Source organism: Scyliorhinus canicula, chromosome 7, assembly GCF_902713615.1.
Source record: "Scyliorhinus canicula chromosome 7, sScyCan1.1, whole genome shotgun sequence".
NCBI classification, from domain to species: Eukaryota; Metazoa; Chordata; class Chondrichthyes; order Carcharhiniformes; family Scyliorhinidae; genus Scyliorhinus; species Scyliorhinus canicula.
Window position 1 is genome coordinate 185,680,086 of NC_052152.1, and position 14,080 is coordinate 185,694,165.

A 14,080-nucleotide genomic window follows, 5' to 3' on the forward strand; every position below is an offset into this window, starting at 1 on the left:
TGTGACCACAGCAGGATTTGAAAGAATAAGGGCGGGATTCTCCGTTAGCTGACGCCGAAATCGTGAAGCACGATTGGGAGGAAAATAGATTCCGATGCCAAAATCGCAGTGGCTGCCGATGTGATGCCAAATCCCAATTCTCCGACACCTCGAAAGAGGCGTCAATGCAGTCTGGAACGCACGTACAGCAAACATGTTTGCATGTCATTAGTGGGCCCAACCCTGTATTCTCCGGGGCCTCCGCGATGCTCCTCCTCTGATGGGCCAAGTTCCCGATGGCTCAGTTCTCTTTAAAAATATTGTGAAACCGGTATCGTGGCTGCTGAGGGAGAGAGGGCATACGGAAAGTGTCCAATGTTGCCATAGTTTGCTGACAGGGGGGCTTCTGCCAGGGCTGGGGGGTGGCCAGGAGATGGGCTGTGGGATCAGGGTGGACAGGAGCGGAACACCATTGCCGTGGCTGGCTAGACAGCTATGCAGCTGCGCACACTGTGAACTTAGGGCCACAGGTCATATGGATGGCATCTGGCTCATCAGCTGTATGGACATGCTCCAGCACAACCAGTGCCATCTTGTTGGCTGGGATGGTGTGTGTGGGGAGTGAAGAGTATATATGCGTCTGCAACTTGTCAGCCTCCCAAGTGTCAATCACGGACCCGGCAAATCCTGCACTGTTTTCCATTGGAATCGATTGTGTTCCACGTGGCGCCTGTGCTAGCCCCTCAACAATTGCTAAATCGATCCAGGTTTGGCGACAGTTTTGCTGTCGCGAAAGTCCACAAATCCTGCATCGGAGTCAACACCTTAGTCTCAGAAACAGAGAATCCTGCCCTAAGAATTTTAGAATTAAACTATTGCTGGACTGGGAGTCAGTGCAGGTCAACATGCACAGGGGTAACAGGTGAATGAGACTTAGGGGTTGGATCCAGACAGCAGGGTTACGGACTAGCTCAAATTTACAGAAGGTGGAACATGGAAAGCTAGCCAGCAGAGCATTTAAATAGTCAAGCCTTGAGGCAACAAAGGGGTTTCAGCAGTAGATTTGCTGAAGCCGGGTGAAGTTAGGCAAAGTTACGAAGGTGGAGACAAGTCGGCGACACTATGAGTCCTTATATGTTAGGTATGCATTTGCATTTCATCCAAAATAAGGAATGAGTGTCACACATACAAAAAAGCATCCAACACTAAAACTGATTTAAAACCATCTACAAGATGCACTGCAGAAACCCGCCAAGCCCCCTTCGACAACATCTTCAAAACACATGACTGCCACTGTGTAGAAGGATAAGGGCGGCAGATCCACGGGGATACCACTACCTTCAAGTTCTCTTCTAGGCCACACAACATCTTGACTTGGAATAGTGCCATTGTCTCTGTCACTGCTTCAAAAACCTGGAACTCACTTTCAAGCAACATTGTGGATGTACGAACGCGATATGGACTGCAACCATTCAGGGAGGTGGCTCACCACTACCATCTCCAGAAAATTGGAGATGGGGTTTGCCAACAACGCTAACATCCCATGGAAGAATAAAGGAAAAAAGAGGGTCTGACAGCCTCCCAATTGCTCGGTTTGAAAATACGCCATTGAAACTGAACCATATAGACCAGGTTTAAGGTTTGAAATGCAATCTATAACACACGTGCTAATCTTGACAGAAATGCAGGCAAGAGAAAAGGGAAATAAAAACGACCCATCAGACCTGAATGCTACGACCTTTTGTCTAAGATCAAGCGTCAGATCAAGCCTAAGATGAGGTGCAATGCCTTTTCCTGTCAGCTTGGATCTTGTGTCTCTGTTGTGGAGACCATGAACTGGTTTCAATTAGAACTTGAATTTGTTTTTGGAGAAAGTAACGAGATAGATGAAGGGCTTGCCCTGTCCATTTTGTGGACTGGCTTTGTAATTTTATGAATGGGGTAAAGATTTAAATGCCTTGTGCTACAGAGTTTGCATGGACATCATGATTGGGTTTGGCCGAATGGCCTCTTTTAGCCAAATACCCAGGTGGATAGCTCCACACATTGGGAATGGTCACTTGGGTAAAGTACTTGAGCATGGCTGGCGTCTGTGAAACTGCAGCTTAGCACAATCCAGCACTTTCAAAGAGAAGGCCATCAATTTGGAAGGTTAATGCTGTTTCTGTTTTCACAGATCCTGTCGAACCTGCTGAGTATTTCTGGCATTTTCTGTCTTTATTTCAGACCTCCGGCATCCACAATATTTTGCTTTTGTAGAAAAAATTGGGAGTTGTGGTGAAAAAAGACCATGGTAGGACATCTTTCGATCTTTCGCGTTTCTGGTTACTTGTGGAATCTTTTAAATTGTAGAACATTGCTGCTTTAATTGCTCGAAAACAACATCAGTCCAAGTGTAGGTTGTTGTTATTATTCTGACTCAAGCATTTTAAACCAAATCCCACCGACTCCATTTTGTTCAGCTAACATTCTCATCTGAACCTTTGCTCAAATCACCATGTTTAAGTAAAGTTAGTAGGTTTTTAGTCAGATCCAGGAAAGCTTTTACACTTTTTCGCCACTTTGAAATCTTGTTTACCCAGTATGCAAACCATCCCAGCCCGGCCCTATTTGCCCAAATGTTCACCGTTCATTTGACAAGCTAACCAGTTTTGCAATGAAGTCTTTACGCTACTCAGAAGCTCAGGAATGCAAGCAATAGTCTCTGGCTTTAAACTGATTACCAGACCAGTGCCTCCAGATAACATTGCTGTAATCGTTGTCAAATGTGGAGAGTTTTTATATAGAGAAGAATGTAGTGATTACTGACTACATGGAGCAGGCTCATGGGGCTACACACCAAAGTTTTCCAGTATTTAGGCAGTAGGGGTCGATACCATGTCAAAAGCAGTTATTAACCTTTTGGTTTTTTTTCATTAAAAAAAAATCTGCAGTCTTCAATGGGGGGAAAAAAGTCAATAACTTTGTAAACAATGGAGAAAGGGTATTTGGTAATAGTTTCTAACATGATCAGAGACAAGTTAACCATTTATCACAAGAAAAATCTTCCTGCTGTCTTTATGATGTCAACAATATAAGGAGGAGCGGAATGTTTCTCTAAAATGAATAGCTTTCACAGAGTGGAAAGCAGATGTTAATAATCAATCTGAATTCATGCACAGTTTACTCCGATGAACAGTTTTAAAAGATATTCAAACTTCTCAATCATTTGTACTTTTTAAACCTTTGCCAAAAGCAGTGAATAGATTTCCAAGCATTTTTAAAGTGTAAACCAGTTATCTGGTGGTGCAGCAAAAATATTTGACTTCTGCCATTTTATTTCTTTATTCATCTCTCTATATGTATCCTTGCTGCTATAGTCCTTTCTTATGGCTATGTGCTGTCCTGTAAAGTTAACTTTTGGTATTACTTCCTCTAAAGATACATTTTTGGCGAACTGACAGAAGAGGACTGCAGTTCCTAAAGTTAAACATTCTCCCGATTCACTCTAATGGCTATAAAGTTTTATGTGTTCATTTACAACTATATACATTGACACTATATATATATATGTATAAATCTTACCTCTATTCAAAAAGGATGAGAAATACCGAATTTTCTTCAGTATAAAGTCTCAGAGCTATGCCAGTATATGCTCTGTCTAAGCTGATGTCCAGATCATGTGTTCACACCATCCAATGTCTACTGACAGCTGTTTAAGTTCCCTCCCCTCCCATTCCAGGCATTTGTCCATACAAGGCAATAAAATGCTGACTGGATTGCTGCCAAATAGCTTGTTGTACAATGGATTTTGGCTTATTAGCACAAGGAAATCCACACAAATAGATAAGATGCCTTATATAGTTGAAACTATTCAGTAAAGCCAAATCAGCACTTGTAACCTAGAAATGTACCACCGAGACAGTTATGTTTCGCAGACTATCATAATACCAAAGTATTTTATTTGCTTTAAAAGGATATGGATTGATTATAAACACAAACTGGATGCTGGATATCTGAAATAAAAACATGAAATGCTAGAAATCATAGAACAGTGCAGGTGGCCATTCAGCCCATCGAGTCAACACCGACCCTCCGAAAGAGCACTCTACCTAGGCCCACTTCCCCGCGCATTGGTCATAGCCAATCCACCTAAGCTGCAAAACTTTGGACTGTGGGAGAAAACCCACACAGGCACGGGGTGGACTTGCAAACTCCTAATCAGATGCATCCATGTCACATTCCCAGTCACTAATGTTTTGATTTTGCCATCTTACATACCATTCTTTCCGATACCATCTTCCTCTTTATCAACCAAGGATTCCCCTCCACCACGGTTGACATGTCCCTCGACCGTGTCAGTCCCAATTCCCACAATTCTGCTCTTACATCTTCCCCTCCCTCCCAGATCCACAATACTTGTCCTCACATTCCACTCTACCAGCCTCCACATTCAATGGATCATCCCTCACCATTTCTGCCATTTCCAGAATTTTGCCACTACTTAACACACCTTCATTTCCCGCTCCAGCATTCTGAAGGGACCATTCCTTCCGCAACACCCTGGTGCAGTCCTCAATCACTTCCCCTTCTCACGGCACCTTCCCATGTAAATGCAGGAGATGCAACATCTAATCTTTTACCTCCACACTTTGATCAACAGTAAAGGCCCAATTCCTCATGATTCCATGCAAGTACTCAATATCTAATAAAACTATAATAAAGGGCAGAAAACCTTCCTTTTCCATTTCAAAAAGATTAGGTGAATTGAAAGTATTAGATGGATCATTGATGACTGAATCTGTGACTGAATGCTGAATAATCAAACTAATTTCCTTCTGTCTGAAAAAAGACAAAACAAACATTATTCTGTGCAAGTGTGAAAGTACTTGCAATTGAAATGCCAGATAAAATATTTTATAAAGCTATAAACTGTCCTCTACCTATGAGATTAAAGATAATTTCATAGTGCAATGCATTAGGATGCTGCCCTCTGACCTCCGGAGTGGTTGTTGAATCCCATTAAGAGTAATGCAATTGGTGGGGTTACTGAGATAGGAGGGGGACGTGAGCTGAGGTAGGGTACTGTTTCAGAGGGACGGTGCAGATCCGATGGGCAGAATGGCCTCCTTCTGCACAGTCGGGAATCTATGGATGAAAAAAATATATCCTCGCTATAATGACGTGAGGCTACAAAGTAAAACCACTGTAACCTGGCTGTTAGTAGCCATGTATCCATTTTCCAATGATCACAATTGTTGTTTGGGTCTGCATCCTTATTAGCAAGGAAATTTATGATGAAGTAAGAAATAAAGGAAATTCATACGCTGTGCGGGTCTGCAGCGTACATGCCAAGTATGTTTTTGTCTCCGTCCGTAGTGCACACCTTGTGGCATGACTATGGCAATTTAAGTCACAATACAGACAGCACATTTTGATTTCAATACCTGGTATTAGGTCAACATGGAGTTAACGTCAGAAATGCAACACGCAGCTGGATAGATGATTCTTGAAGTCGGGATAACTATTGTGTTATGCAGAATTAAATGCTTTTTACTTTCTATCTGACACATGCTACATTTCACCAGGCTTAATGGTAATATTGGGCCCAGAAAGTGGGAAAATGTTTAATTACTTACCATTGGCAACTATGAGCTCGCAATCTTGTACACTCAGAATAATCATAGCTCTCACCAAAAAGTTACAAATTGTTTATATTCACCAACAGAAATAGTCACCAGATATTTTTAGGCAATTCACTTCTCCCATTTCCCATTTAAACAAGATGCGTCCACAGATTAAAACATGTTCAATAACGTCTAATTCACACAACTGAGAGTGCTTGCTATTCAAACCTTTTGTAACTTTTTTTTAGCATCTGAAATTTAAGAAATGTTGGCAGTACTTGTATTACATTTCTTAATCTTTGAACTGCGAAGGGGAAGTTACGCCGTGTTAATTCTTCAGGATATGTTTGGTTGCAAGTGCCATCAATGAGGACATTCAGCAGTGATCATTTTTAAAGTCAAAGTTGTTCATGATTATTTACGTGCTTAATCGATTCCGACTCTTATAGATTTGCATTAGCCGAAAATGTTTTGTAGCTAGTTTTTGACCAACCAATGAACGTCTTTACTTAAAAAGTGGTGACAATGTGGAACTTATTACCATAGGGGTGGTTGAGGTGAATAGATTTGGGGAAGCAATGGGGCATATAAAGGAGAAGAGAATAGTAATTTATGCTGAAACAGATAAATGAGGACGGATGAGAGGGGGCAGAGCATGAAAGCCAACATAGAGTAATTGGGACAAATAACCCATTTTTGTGCTGTGTATCCTCAGTGTGCAATCAAATACCATTTTAATTAATCAAATCCCATCTTATACTGATGTTAGTAGGATGCCTACACACTAACATATTACACATTAACACATTGCTCTGACTTTTCCAAGACAAATTTCAAAATTGCTAATTTCCAAATAGGGGACGGCACGGTGGCACAGTGGTTAGCACTGCCGCCTCACAGCACCTGGTTTTGATTCCCACCTCGGGTGACTGTGTGGAGTTTGCAATTTCTCCCCTTGTCTGTGTGGGTTTCCTCCGGGTGCTCCAGTTTCCTCCCGCAGTTCAAAGATGTGCGGGTTAGGTGGACTGGGCATTTAACAGTAACTACATTGCAGTGTTAATATAAGCCTACTTGTGACACTAATAAGGATTATACATGCTAAATTGCCACTTAGGGTGAGGTTACAGGGTAGGAGGTAGGGTGGTCTTTCACAGGCTGGGTGCAGACTGAAACCCGATGGGCCGAATGGCCTTTTCTTAAAAACAAACAATTTTATTGAGGTATTTTAGGCATATAGAAAAAGTGACATTGCGCAGTACACAAAAAAGAAGTCAAGACACAAATTAAACATAGTGCAAACCACGGGTCTGTTCACGCACAGACCTGCCTTAATATCCCCCTACTTTACTCTACTCTCCCCCCACCTGATGCTTACTTCTCTGCGAAGAAGTCAATAAATGGCTGCCACCTTAGGGCGAACCCTAATAGCGAACCTCTCAAGGGGAACTTGGCTTTCTCCAGGCCAAGAAAGCTCGCCATGTCCGATAGCCTTACCTCAGCCCTCGGGAGCTTTGAGTCCCTCCATGCTAACAGTATTCGTCGCCGGGCTACCAGGGAAGCAAAGGCCAGAACGTTGGCCTCTCTCTCTTCCTGGACTCCTGGGTCCTCCGAAACCCCAAAGATTGCCACCTCAGGGCTCACTACCATCCCAGTTTTCAATACCCGGGACATGACATCTGCGAATCCCTGCCAATACCCCCTGAGTTTAGGGCACAACCAGAACATGTGTACATGGTTAGCCGGCCCTCCGGCGCATCGAGCACACTTGTCCTCCAGCCCGAAGAATCTGCTCATCCGGACCCCCATCATGTGGGCCACCCAGTGCACGACCTTAAACTGGATCAGGCTGATCCTGGCGCATGTTGCGGTCGTGTTTACTCTGCTCAGGGCTTCAGCCCAGATACCATCCTCCATCTCCTCCCCCGAGATCTTCTTACCACTTAAGCTTCAGGTCCTCGGTCTGCGTATCCTCAGCTCCCATTAGTTCCTTGTAGACGTCTGAGACTCTACCCTCTCCCACCTCTCCCCTAGAAACTACCCTGTCCTGCCTCCCCTTCGACGGGAGACGTGGGAAGGATGGCACCAGTCTACGTACAAAATCGCGCAACTGTACGTATCTAAAGTCGTTCCCTCTCGCCAGCCCAAACTTCTCCTCCAGCGCCCTCATGCTCGGAAAGCTCCCTTTCAGGAACAGATCCCCCATCCTCACAATCCCCATCCTCCTCCACAGTCGATACCCCCCATCCATGTTCCCCAGGGCAAATTGGTGGTTGCTGCAGATTGGGGTCCACACTGATGCTCTTACCTCCCCTACATGTCTCCTCCACTGGCCCCAGATCCGAAGAACCGCCACCACTATTGGGCTGGTGGAGTACCGTGCCGGCGGAAGCGGCAGAGGTGCTGTGACCAGGGCTGCTAAGCTAGTGCCCCTGCACAAAGCAGCCTCCATCCGCTCCCAAACCGACCCCGCACCCACCATCCATTTCCTTATCATCGCTATGTTGGCCGCCCTGTAATAGTTGCTGAAGTTCAGCAACGCCAGCCCCCCTTCTCCTCTGTTCCTTTCAAGCATCACCCTCTTCACCCCCGGGGATGTCCCTGCCCATACAAATCCCAGAATAATTTTATTCAGCCTCTTAAAGAAGGACCGCGGGATAAAGATGGGGAGACACTGAAAAACAAACGAGAACCGCGGGAGAATCGTCATCTTAACAGTCTGCACCCTCCCTGCCAATGACAGCGAGAGCGCATCCCACCTCCGGACCTCCTCCCTCACTTGTTCCACCAGTCGGGACAGGTTGAGCTTATGCAACTTGCCCCAGTCCCGTGCCACCTGAATCCCCAAATATCAGAAACTCTCCACCACTAGCCTGAACGGCAACCCCTTCAGCCTACTCTCCTGCACCCTCGCCTGAATTACAAACATCTCGCTCTTAGCCATTTTCAATTTATATCCTGAGAACCGGCCAAATTCCCTCAGGATTTCCATAATATCGTCCATCCCCACCATTGGGTCCGATATATACAATAGCAGATCGTCTGCGTATAACGAGACTCTGTGTTCCATTCCCCCCCCGGACGAGCCCTTTCCAGCCCCTATTGCCAGCGCAAACAACAGTGGGGAGAGAGAGCCGCCCTGTCGTGTCCCACGGTGCAGTCTAAAGTAGTCCGATGTCATCCTGTTCATCCTTACACTCGCCTCCGGGGCCTGATATAATAGCCTAACCCAGTCGATGAACACCGCCCCAAACCAGAATCGTCCTAATACCTCCCACAGATAATCCCACTCGACCCGGTCAAAAGCCTTTTCGGCATCCATGGCTACCACTATCTCTACCTCCCTACTCTCTGGGGCATCATAATCACGTTGAGCAGCCTTCTTAGGTTGGCCACCAGCTGCCTCCCCTTTACAAACCCGGTTTGGTCCTCCACAAATACATCTGCTACACAGTCCTCAATTCTGGTCGCCAAGATCTTGGCCAGTAACTTGGCATCTACGTTGATCAAAGAGATCGGCCTTTATGATCCACAAGCCTCCGGGTCCTTATCCCGTTTCAGAATAAGCGAGATGGTGGCCTGCGACATCGTCGGGGGTAAACTCCTCTGTCTCTTGCCTCGTTAAAGACTCTGACCAGCACTGGCCCCACTATCCCGGCAAATTTTTTGTAAAACTCCACCGGATACCCATCCGGCCCCGGGGCTTTACCCGACTGCATGACCTTCAGGCCCCCCAATACCTCTTTGATCCTGACCAGGGCCCCCAGTCTGTCCACCAACCCCCTCTCCACTCTTGGGAAGGCCAGTCTGTCCAGGAATCGCCTCATCCCTCCCCCCGGTCCCCCTGAGGGGGTTCCGAAGTGTACAGCTTCCTATAAAAGTCTCTAAAGACCTTGTTCAGCCCTGCCGGATCACCCACTAGATTACCCTCCCCATCCAATACCCTCCCTATTTCCCTAGCCGCTTCCCTCTTCCTTAGTTGTTGTGCAAGCATTCTACTGGCCTTCTCCCCATGCTCATAAATCGCGCCTTTTACCTTTCTAAGCTGCTCTACAGCCTTGCCTGTAGTCAGCACCCCAAATTCGGCCTGCAGCCTGTCGTTTCCTGAGTAACTCTGGCCTCAGGGACTCCGTGTAACTCCTGTCCGTCCGTAGAATTTCCTTAATCAGTCGGTCCGTCTCTGCCCTGTCTGTCTTGTCCCTGTAAGCCTGGATTGAAATCAGCTCCCCTCTCACCACTGCCTTCAGTGCCTCCCAGAGCACCGCTGCTGAGACATCTCCAGTATCGTTCACCTGCAGGTAATTCTGCATGCATTTCCTCAGCCTCTCACACACCGCCTCGTCCGCGAGTAATCCAACTTCCAGCCTCCATGGTGGGCGCTGAAAGCTGTCCTTACAAAACTGCAGGTCTACCCAGTACGGAGCATGGTCCGATATGGCAATTGCCGAGTATTCTGCCCCTACCATTCCAGCCAGCAGGTCCCTACTCACAACAAAGTAGTCAATTCGGGAATACACCTTGTGGACGTGGGAGCAATACGAGAACTCCCTCGCCGTCGGCTGGCTAAATCTCCATGGGTCTGCTCCCCCCCCCATTTGTTCCATGAACTCTCTCAGTTCCTTTGCCATAGCTGGCAACCTGCCCGTTCTTGAACATGACCGGTCCAGGCTCGGGTCCAGGACTGTATTAAAGTCCCCGCCTTTGATCAGCTTACGCGAGTCCAAGTTGGGGATCTTCCCTAGCGTCCTCCTAATAAATTCCACATCATCCCAATTAGGGGCATACACACTGACCAGGACTACTCTCACCCCTTCGAACTTACCCCTCACCATAACGAACTTGCCACCCCCATCCATGACTGTGCCCTCCGCCTCAAATTGTACTCTTTTATTAATCAGGATGGCAACCCCCCTCGTCTTAGAATCAAGCCCCGAATGAAAGATCTGACTGACCCAGCCCTTCCTTAACCTAACCTGGTCTGCCACTTTCTGGTGCATCTCCTGCAGCATGACTATGTCCACCTTCAGAACCCGCAAATGCGCAAACACACGCGCCCTCTTCACTGGCCCTTTTAACCCTCTAACATTCCAGGTGATCAGCCTGGTTGGAGGGCACTTTGCCCCCCCCCCCCTCTTTGCCAATCAGCCATCCCCTTTCCTTAGCCAGCCCCCAGCCATGTGTCGCGCCTCATCTGGGCCGCCTCCTGACCGGCTCCACCCATGACCTCCTCACTGTTGCCATGCCCAGTTTCCATCCCCATCAGGAGTACGACTCCCCCCCCTAGCAACACCATCCTATCACCTAACCCCTGCTCTAATCTAACTATATCCTCCACCTCGGCTTCCGTTGACTAGTCCCACTCAGCTAGCCTGGGGCTCCCAGCCTAGGCACCAGCGCGTCTCCCACCCATTGTTCCCAGTCACCCCTCCCTCGAACCATCCATACCACTTCCCCAGATCAGCCCTACTTAAGCAAACACTCTATACAAGTCATAAACAACAGCACAATAGCACAATTCAAGTTAAACAAGACAAAAAAAGAAAGAGATAAAAAGTAACAGGCACTCTCAGTCCTTCCCATACAGACAGAGAAAAAGATTGCACAAAGTGCGCCTGAAGCATCCATCTTAACCCAACCCTTTTAACTGTTTTCTTTATTATTTTCCCCCCAGCCAAGCGCCTACTAAGCAAAGAGCCCAAAACGGAAACATTCAGGTAAACCACGCAAAAAAAACACATCCCTACCACCTTCCAACCCCCTAAAAAGGTTGAAAAAAGAAACGACAAAAACAGACCCAAACATACAGACTATTTTCAAAACGGGAGAGACACCACATATACTTAAAAGCTCTAACATGAGTCCAAACATCCTCAGCTCAGGGCCAGCCCTTGCTTCTTAACGAAGTCCATCACCTCTTCGGGTTCCTCGAAATAGTGGTGCCGACTCTTATACGTAACCCACAGTCGCACCGGAAAAGCAGCCAAAATTTCACCTTGTTTTTATACAGTATCCCCTTCACCTGCTTGTAGTGTCACCTCCTCCTGGTCACCTCAGCGCTCAAATCTTGCTGAACTCGCAGGGTGGTATTTTCCCAAGTAAAGCTTTGTGTGCTCTTTGCCCATTGCAGCACCCGTTCCTTGTCCAGGTACCTGTGAAAGCGTACCACCATCGCCCGTGGGGGACCCCTTCGTCGCGGCTGCCTCACCTGCACTCTGTGTGCCCTGTCCACCACCGGCGGGCACGGGAACACCTCGTTCCCCAGCAACTTCTGAAACAACCCTCCACATACGTGGCAGCATCCAGCCCCTCTGCCCCCTCTGGGAGGCCCACGATTCTCACTTTCTGCCGGCGAGATCTGTTGTCCAGGTCCTCCAGCCTTTCCAGAAGCACTTTCTGCTGGTCCCTCAACCTCCGAATCTCCACATCCGCCACCGTTTGAAAGTCAGACTGCTCCTCCACTGACTTCTCCAGCTGCTGGAGCTTCTCAGCCTGATCATATAGCCTTTTTCCCATCCGGTCAATTGACTTCTGTAGCGGCTCCAAGTTGTCACGCATCAGAGCCAAAAAGCCCTCCTGCATAGTCTGCAGCAGCTGCTCCATTGTGGGCTGGGCTGTCGGCTCCTTGCTCTGAGCACCAGCCATGCTGGTCCCTCTCACAGCCTCCACTGTGCCCTTACTCGACCACTTCTTCTGCTGTTTACGGTCCCTCCGGCTTCTTAGGTCCATACAATTCTGTATGGGTCCTGTGTCTGAGTACTATTGCTTTCCAGTTCCGCACTCAAAAGAGCAAAAAAGTCAGGAGAAAAGGTCCAAAAGTCCAACCTAGACGGGAGCCACCAAATGTACGACCTACTCCCTCATAGCCACCACTGGAAGTCCCAAATGGCCTCTTTTTGTACTATTGTGATTCTCTGATTCTATGAGAGGAATTTAATAGAATCCCTACACTGCAGAAGGAGGCCATTTGGCCCATCAAGTTGGGACCATCCCCCAAAAGAGCACCCAAGCTAGGCCCATGCCCCCTCCCTATCCCTGTAAACCCTGCTGAACCTATAGGGACAATTTAGTATGGCCAATCCACCTAGCCTGTACATCTGTGGACTAAAATAAAAATTTAAAATTCGATTATGTTTACTTTTTGTGCAGGGTTAAAGCTGATTTCAGAGGAGTACTTTTACTATAATATATTAATTTGTTCAAACTCAAGTTTATGGGCTGAAAAGTTTAAAAATACCAGTTCAGGGAACATGAATTTCTCTTCCCCTATGCTAAGTGAATTTAAATACATATGAATAAAAAGTGACATGTGATTCCATTTAAGGAATGGAAATAACGGGGGAAACTATGACATGAAAGCATTGAGATTCGCCCTTTCTTGACATCAAACGAGTGCACACTCAAAGCTTCTCATCACTGAATGGACTTGAGTTTTGTCTTAAAATCACCCCATTCCTCTCTCAATCTCAAACTACCTTGTGCGATTCAGACTGGATGATCCAACTAGAATATGTGCCCCTTGATATTCCCAAAATACAGAATAACGCTGTCTGATTGACAGATCCCTTGTCTAGCGGGAGCCTAGAAGCTGATCTGTGCATACGCAGACACACACAGACTGGTAAAGCCCACCGTGCAGCATTGAGCTCGCAGCGACTGACAGGAATGGATCGAGCGGGGCAGTTCTGCTGCTAACTGCTGGACGTTCAAAAAGCCATGTTCAAAGACTTACTGTGAAGAGTCGACTACACTTTCGCCTCCACTGAACAGCGCAGAAGGCCGGATTCCCTTCTCAAATCTTGATGTTACAACCCAGTCTCTCAGCCAGCCGGAGGTTACAATGATGGACTAATTTGGTAGGTTGAGTAACCGAAAGTGGAACGACGTTTCCACCCTTTCCGGCACAGCATCAGAGCAGAAGCAATCAACCGCCATCTCAGTGAGCTTTGCCCTCTCAGACTTTCAACTTCAAATTTAACAAGCCAGGAAACATTATGACATGCTGCAATTAAACATGCTTTGAGAAAGGTGCTTTTAGAATCACCCATTGGCAATATCTTTGTTATAACCTACAAAGTACAGTATGTACAAAAGGAATTGATAGGACTTTTTTGAAAGCACATTTGCATGATTTTCACGATTACCAAATTGCTACAAACCAACCTCACTTCATTTTTAAATGTTTGGTCAAAATGATCCAGATTTGGTTTCCAAACTATATGGAATGATTGTGCTGTAACATATGATTAAAATGGAAGCACAGGGCGCGATTCTCCGGCCTTGTTACGTTCTCGCTCAAGTGAAACGAGGTCAATGAATTGCAGAAGAGGCAGAAAACTAGAAGGGCGGCAGGCGCCAAACAGTCATTCAGCATGCTCCCCAGCAAGTGGTCACAATGCGCCGATTAGTACTCCTTTTCAAAATCCTGAACCTGGCGGAAGGGCTTCTGTGGGGGAGCCGAGGAGGTGAGGAGCCATCTTTGCTCACAGGCAAAGAGCCCG

General features: G+C 46.7%; 1 protein-coding gene across 2 annotated transcripts in view; it reads right to left on the minus strand.

Annotated features, from left to right (window-relative positions):
- The window catches only part of LOC119969614 (myosin regulatory light polypeptide 9), a 56,739-nt gene extending 43,241 nt beyond the window's left edge, over positions 1–13,498 (minus strand). The window contains exon 1 of one of the 2 annotated variants that reach the window (XM_038803481.1): positions 13,312–13,498. The gene's annotated coding sequence lies outside the window, so the exon portion shown is untranslated. Of the gene's footprint in view, positions 1–3,543; positions 3,691–13,311 lie in introns of those variants that run through there. The other variant, XM_038803480.1, reaches the window with a different exon arrangement.
- Positions 13,499–14,080: the final 582 nt, after the last annotated feature.